This window comes from Macrobrachium nipponense, chromosome 39, assembly GCF_015104395.2.
Source record: "Macrobrachium nipponense isolate FS-2020 chromosome 39, ASM1510439v2, whole genome shotgun sequence".
NCBI classification, from domain to species: Eukaryota; Metazoa; Arthropoda; class Malacostraca; order Decapoda; family Palaemonidae; genus Macrobrachium; species Macrobrachium nipponense.
Genome location: NC_061099.1, coordinates 12,375,592 through 12,383,930, shown reverse-complemented (window position 1 = coordinate 12,383,930; position 8,339 = coordinate 12,375,592). Strand labels below are relative to the sequence as shown.

At 35.3% G+C, this 8,339-nt stretch overlaps 1 pseudogene; it reads left to right on the top strand.

Annotated features, from left to right (window-relative positions):
• Window positions 1-209: 209 nt before the first annotated feature.
• The window catches only part of LOC135210131 (uncharacterized), a 49,630-nt pseudogene continuing 41,500 nt past the window's right edge, over window positions 210-8,339 (top strand).

The following is an 8,339-nucleotide window of genomic DNA, read 5'->3' as shown; positions in this document are numbered from 1 at the left end:
TCTACTAAAGTAAGAATGAATGTTTATTCTCACGTCAGCCAGTAAACAAAAAATAAACAAGGAACAAAAACCGTTAAAAAAAAGGAAAAAAGGGGAGCAAGAAGCATCAGGAAAAAAAGAAAAAATGCGCATCATGGTTCATGTTTTTTTTTTTTTTTTTTTCTGTGCGAGACATTATATATGGGAGAGACGCCATTCAGCTCGGCTCATTTTCTCTCCGACCACCGGAGAGAACAGGTCGGGAACTCTCCGCGCGCTCTCTCCTTCCCAATACAAGTTGGCCAACGCTGGCGCCGCATCAACCGAGTTGTCTTTTTTATTTGTTTTTAAATCGTGTGTTGTCAGTTTTTTGCCGATAGATTCCCAGTGACGAGACGTATCGAAATCAACTGCGCTTTTCTCAAAGTTCCATTCTTCTTCTTAGTTTTTTGTGTATGTGATTTCTCTCGGGTTTACAAGAAGTTATATATCGGCCTTTGCTTGCGCTCTGTGGCACCTCAATTCCGTTGGCTTTCACCAGTGAGAAACTTGTTTATTTTTTTTTTTTCTTTTTGGCCTTATATTCCGGGTGTTCGACGCGAGAAACGCCTGCAGGTAGGGTAGATTTTTCGTGCGTCTGTTATTCAAGATTTTCAGATTAGGAGTTGAATACCTTTTGTATATTGACAGCCTTATATATAGACTTTTGTTATCTTGTGTTTATCTTGATGTACTACGTACGAGATTGTGATCTGTTCAAGTAGAGGTTTGCATCTGTTAATTAAAGTTAATTAATCTGTTGATAAAAGTAAATTGTTTGCTTGTTAATTAATAGTTTTGTTTTTGATTGCTTTTGTTCTGTGGTGTTTGGTATTATGTCGTTGTTACAGATGTGAGTAAAAGAACAGTTTACTTAAAAAGTTATTATTATTATTATTATTATTATTATTATTATTATTATTATTATTATTATTATTAATTTACTCGTCATGAACTGTTATAAATATGCTATACCTTGTGTCTCACAGACCTTTAAATGTCACATATTCATGTATTGTTAACAAATCTAGTTTATTATTATTATTATTATCATCATGATCACAAAGTGCTGTAATAAACAATAAACAAAGCTCCCGAACAGGACTAACTTTGGCATCCGGACAGGACGGGGCACTGGGCACACTTACCCAATACCCACCCCTCCCTCTCCCCTCTCTTCCTTCCTTTACCTCCCTCTCTCCCTCTCCTCCCTCCCCCCCTCCCTCCCTCCCTCCCTGCCCCGAAGTCCTAGTTATTTCATTGGTCATTCTCCCTATCATTTCCTCTTCCCTTGTTGTTCACTTTACTTTCTACTTGTAAATTATATTGGTTGTGCTTTTTTTTATTTTTAGCACATTTAATTGCAGGTTTTTTTTTGTTGGCTTTCTATATGGCTTTTTTTTTTATATTCCTGTATTGCACTTTTTTGGGGGGGAGTTTTTGTTATATGGATCATATAAATTTTTTATCGTAGTTTTTTTTTATTTCTGTATTGCAGGTTTTTTTTTTTTATATGGATTTTGTCTTTTTTTTTTTTATATTTCTATAATGCAGTTTTTTGTTGGCTTTCTCATATGGATTTTAGGTTTTTTTATATTCCTGTATTGCTGGTTTTTTTGGGGGAACTTTTTTCATATGGATTTTCTTTCTTAATTCCTGTAGTGCTGTCCTCCTTTTTTATTGCTTTATTCATACGGATTTCTTGGTTTGTTATATTCCTGTATTGCAGATTTTTTTTTTTTTTCAAATGAATTTTTTTGTCTTAGGTTTTTATATTCCTGTATTGCTGGCTTTTACTATGGATTTTTCTTAGTTTTTTATTCGTGTATTGCAGATTTTTTTCGAATAGTTTTTTTGGCTTAGTTCTTTTATATTCCTGTATAGCAGGCGTTTTTTTATTTTTTTATTTGTTTTTCTGTCATAATTATATATATATATATATATATATATATATACTATAATATATATGTATATATATAATATATATATATATATATATATATATATATATATATATATATATATTCTTGCATTATGTTATTGGAGAAGTCTTTGCTATAACGTGAATACTCCTCGTCGAGTTACAATTTACAGTTGTGTATTTATAATGCAGCAAAGACATGATTTGAAAGTTCTACCGCTGAGAACATTCTTAAGCATCCAGATGGGTTAGTTTAGAACTGAGATCATATAATTTGTGCACAATTGAGATATCATTATTATTATTATTATTAAATAATTAGTATCATTCGCAGTTAATTATATATATATATATATATTATTATAATATACTAGAATATATATATATATATATATATATATATATATATATATATATATATATATATATATATATATTCACGTAGGAGCTAGTCAAGGAACATACTGTGAGGTACGTGTTGACAGAGCACCAGTTTAACATCTGCATTTAAACTCAACGTTTACCTTGTAATTCATTAGGCGTTGCTTTGAGGTATTTGCAAAATTCCTTATCTTCATTATATATTTTAGTGGTAATAAATTAGTAAGTAGATTTTGAACAAGGCGTGCTCCGACCTCCAGCTGACTCTTGGCGCGTGCTGTTTAAAACGCATATTATTTATTTCTTACATTTTCATTCTAATAAGTAAATCATAAATATCCTATCCAAAAATTCCTGTATCTTTATCTCGACGCGAAACAAAGTAGTTTGTAGAAGCGAAACCCAGATTGTTAGACAAATGACAACAGTAAGATGCCTTGCGTTTAATTTCTTCAGATGTCGTCCTTCGATGTCATCCTGCGTTTAATTCGAGTGTCTGCTAATGTCCTTCTTGGCCTTCCTCGTCTTATGCTTCATTTTCCTGGAGTTGTGTTGTATCCTTGCAGTCTGCTATATAAGCCGTTATTGCATAATTTTTTTTTTTAATTACCAACTGTCCTTGGTGTTAATGTATGACGCTCTCATCTATATATACGTTATTCGTGTCAATGTCTGGGTATTGATAGATCTTCATTTGTTTTTAAATATTCCGGTGGTTGATACCGATTCATTCTTATTTCCGTAAATCCCATTTTGGGGTTAGTGCCGTCATTTCACCTCATGCGGAGCACTGTAGGAGTCGCTCAAAGCTCTTTGCAGTGTGCCTTAGCCCCCTTTACTGCATCTCCCTCCATCTTCCCTTTTTCCATCTTACTTTCAACTGCTTCGAGGTTTTCCTCCTGTTACACCTTTCACACCTTTTCTTCGTCAGTTTCCGTTACAGCGAGGAATGACCTCCTCATAGGTCCCAGCGCTTGGCCTCGGACCTAAATTCTATACTATATTCTTTAATGAAAGTGCTGCGCTATATACTTTCCGATTCCTTGTGCCATTGTTATCTCCGCGTTTCTCTTATCAGCTGTAATAAGAACTCGGGAAAGTAGTCCCTCTTTCTCTTTTCATTTTCATAATACGTCAAGTTTCATAATGACACGGAAATTAGAATAAATACGCTATATTTTATTAAAGCTAATTGTTCTGTACTGTTTAACATGCACGCTATTTATTTTTTAAATTTTCATTCTAATAAATAAATCGTAAATAACCTATGCGAAAATTCCTGTATCTTTGACTCAACCAAAACAAAACTTTTCTTTTTTCAGACCTTTTTAGGATTTCCTAACAACAGCAAACACAACAACAACAATTTGTGGATAAACTTTCTACAAATTTCTACAAAATAGCTCTCTTGCTGTTATCTTCAGTGTCCGTGTGATATCACCATGTCGATTTTATCTACGTGCATTGTGAAAAAGAAAAGCATATTAAGTATTATACTTTCGTGCATTCACGAACGTATAATTGTTTTGTGTCGTTTGTATGTATGGTGTTTTTACGTTGCACGGAACCAGTGGTTATTCAGCAACGGGACCTACGTCTTGCGTGACTTCCGAACCACGTCGAGAGCGAACTTCTATCCCCAGAAATACACATCTCTCACCCCTCAGTGCTATGTCCGAGAATCGAACTCGGCACGCCAACAACATACCGATCACACCACTGAAGCAGTATCTTGGGCTTATGAGGAACGTCGTCTGACTGAAAGGAAGAGTAGTACACAATACATAATCCCATTTTTTTTAATGGGAAATCGACGCTTCAGTTTTTTTACCATATGGAGTTTGTGCGAACGTACATCCTTTTCAACGTATGAAGGTTAATTTAGTATTTTTGTAGTTTTGCACTTAATAGTTTAAGTAAGTGTACATTTTGGCTGATACTGCTACTACTACTACTACTCTCTCTCTCTCTCTCTCTCTCTCTCTCTCTCTAGAATTGTACCTTTCAGCTAACACTACTGTTACTACTACTTCTACTACTACTCCTCTCTCTCTCTCTCTCTCTCTCTCTCTCTCTCTCTCTCTCTCTCTCCAGAAATTAAGTAAGTGTACCTTTCGGCTGATACTACTGTTACCTACTACTACTGCTCTCTCTCTCTCTCTCTCTCTCTCTCTCTCTCTCTCTCTCTCTCTCTCTCTCTCTCAAGAATTTTTGAAAGCTCAATGTCCCCTTATGAAACGAAGGGGGGGTGTCGTCGTGACATGTAACATACATATTATTTTGTTTGTATTAAACGTTAACATATTGTGGTGTTGCTTCTATTTTTCACAAGTTCTACGCTTTTTCAAAATATGGCTTGGAAAGGTTGACACACATACCATGTGCAAACTTCTTTAATCATGAAAGTTATTTTCTTACGCCAGTTGCAGAACTTACTGAGTACTGTCATGAGAATCATTAAAACTCTCTCTCTCTCCCTCCCTCTCTCTCTCTTTTGTATTAAGCTTGCGAGAATTTGTGTCTTTTCTGGTGGTTAGTCGAACTTTCCCTTGATGAAGATGGCACATCCAAAATCACCTTTGCCAGACATTCTCTCACGTAGCGAAGCGCATTTTGTTGCTTCCACTTTGTTGTGGTTCTCATGCGGTTGACTGTAGGCATTACTTGAGGTGCTTTGCAGCGTCCATTCGGCCACTGCCGTTCATTTTACTGTACCTCCTTCCATATTCCTTTCCACCCTCTCCCAACTGTGAGGTTTTTCTTCCTGTTGCACCATCCAAATCTATAATTGTCAGTGTCCGTTTCAGCGCTGATTGACCTCATAGGTCCCATTGCTTGACCTTCGGCCTAAATTCTTTATTCATTTCATTTGTTGTGGTCATTTTCACATCGAGCGAATGACGTCAGCATCCTTTTGCCAGAACTTGCAGCCTCCTCCTCCTCTCCTCCTCCTCCTCCTTGAACCGATCGTAAGGATGCAGCAGAAGCGCCGCGTCGGGTCTCTAGCCCAGGTCCTGGCAAACGCCGTGACGTCATCAGCGCTGAGTCCATCCATTTAAACCACAGGTCACTTTTCGCGCTTGAGTGATCTCTCCATCTACCTACCCTCTGCTTTTATTCGCTTCGTATCTTTCGTTCCAAATGGCCTGTGCATTTGTTGTGGTTTTTAGTCAGTGGCGTTTGCACAGTGCTGTTTTGTACTACTTCATTTCTTCAGGTGCTGTATATATATATATATATATATATATAGTATATATATATATATATATATATATATATATATATATATATATATTGTAATATATGTATATGTATGAAAAATATATCCATATATATATATATATATATATATATATATATATATATATATATATATATATATATGTATGTATATATATATATATCTATATATATATATATATATATATATATATTATATACATATATATATATAAGGTACTACTATATATATAATGGTATACTGCCATAAGCTGCGTTTTATACGTTATGAATAATGGACTATCTTTACGTGCGGTTGGGTATTTTTTATGAAAATAGTAAGACACCTTGACACAAACACACGCACTCGTTATGTGTCTGTATTTAAGCAGCTAAGTTTATATTGTTTATTTACTTTTAGCTCGAGCCATTTGCCATGAAACTAGGGTTCGTGCAAAAAAAGTCTTGTAACAACCTGTATTTTTTTTATATAAATCTGACTCCAATTTTTAATTCGTAACGTTGAATTTTGTACTTGAATGATAGAATACTGACGAATGGTTTAACTAAGGAAAAATCTAACAGGTATGTTTGATAAGAACTATTGTTTAATGGATTGCGTTGGAAAATTGCATATGTCAAGATTAGCGAACACTGTTTTTCAAGACAATATTATACCACTTTGATTTATTTATATATATATATATAATATATATATATATATATATATATATATATATATGTATATATATATATATATAATATATATATATATATAATATATATATATATCTATATATATATATATATAATGTATATATATATATATATGCACAGCTGGGTGTTATGTCGCATATCTTAAGTAAATAGGGATATAATGCACAATGATGTAAAATCCTTATGTAGTTATATAATTTACTTTACAAGAAATAAATCTTTTATAAACTACATAAAGTTTTTACATCATTGTGGATTATTATATCTCCCCCACACACACATATATATATATATATATATATATATATACTATATAATATATATTATATATATATATATATATATATATATATATATATATATATGATGATATATATATAATAAAGGTATATATTATCTTCAAAAATAGTGTGTTCGCTAATCCTGACATGATAAGAAAAATTAACTGTGTAAAATGTTGACCTAATTCGATGTGGGTGACCCACGAAGAATACTTTAGTCATTTTACCTTATTTGTTAAAGATAAGAAATAACGATACTATATCATTTCAAGGTATCACGCCCTAAACAAAGGATACCGGTAGTACCAATTATTCAGGGCACAACATGCTCACCCTACGGTATCTCGGTGGGTCATTGCGCTGTGCAGCATCCATCATTCCAAAAGTCAGTCATTTGCCTCCCCTAACCCCCGTTAGCGCCTCAGTGGCGTGGTTAGTATGGTGTTGGCGTGCCACCTCGGTGGCCGCGAGTCCGATTCTCGGGCATTCCACTGAGGGGTCAGATATGTGTATTTCTGGTGATAGACGTTCACTGTCGACGTGGTTCGGAAGTCACGTAAAGCCGTTGGTCCCGTTGCTGATAACCGCTGGTTCCATGCAACGTAAAAACACCATACAAACAAACAAACAAACAACCCCCCCCCCCCCCCGTTCCCTAGTAAACTTAGGAACAGAGCTCTCCCCCCCCATGGAGTAAACTGAGGCAGAGAAGTGGAAGAGAGTTGGTCCCCGTGTGACATTTCCACTTACTGAAAGACGTGAGGGTGACAGTGACGTCACGTCCTGCCCCATGGCGGTCGACCCCGTCCTGCCCCCGGGCGGGAAGTCGCCATACGGGAGACTTGATTGATGGCCCTTGCCCCATTTACTTTACCTCTTTCTTCTTCTTCTTCTTCTTCTTCTTCTTCTTCTCTTGGGTAATTATCCTTAGTAGCACTTGTTGTGGTGGTTGTAGTAACCAGAAACATTGTTTTTGTAATGGATCGCTTTTTTTTTTAAATTGAGATGCGGTGAGTCTCTCTGCTTTGGTTGAAATAGAGTTTTCGGGTATTCTCCGTTAGGTGTCGTTTTTCTACGGGCTGCTCTATGAGCAAGAGCCCGTGCTGGCATGAAGCCAGCTTTAATCTTAAAAAAAAAAAGTGTCGTTAAAATTTCCTCTTATGTAAGACGGCACTACAAAATGCAACGGACACATAATGTCCCTGCAGTCCTGATTTCTCCTCTGTCTGCTGGTTCGAATCCACGAGAGGACGGAATTATTATCAACTGAAAAAAAATTCCCCTTCGGTTAACATATATGAAAATATATTAATTCCGAGGTAGAGCGAATTGGATATTAAAGGACATTTGTAGCTTAACGCATTTATATAGATCTGTCTATCTTTCCATCTATCTATCTATCTATCTATGTTATATATATGTATATGTATCATATACATATATATACACACACACATATATATATACACACACAACACATACAATCATGAACAAACAAAGAATTAAAACGCTTAAAAGGGTGAAAGTGAAATAAGAGAAAGACTCACTCGCTCGTGGTGCGAGTTTTCACTCTCAGATGAATGAACACCCGGGTGTGGTCAAACCAACTGATAATCATTATAGACCCAGCGATATGTGTTGAATCTTAATTTTTAAAAAAATAACCATCGTGATGTACGTATGTGTCACATAATTTATCTAATCTGTCACTCAAGTTTTGTTCTCTCTCTCTCTCTCTCTCTCTCTCTCTCTCTCTCTCTCTCTCTCTCTCTCTCTCTCACTTTTCTGGATGTTTGTTGGGC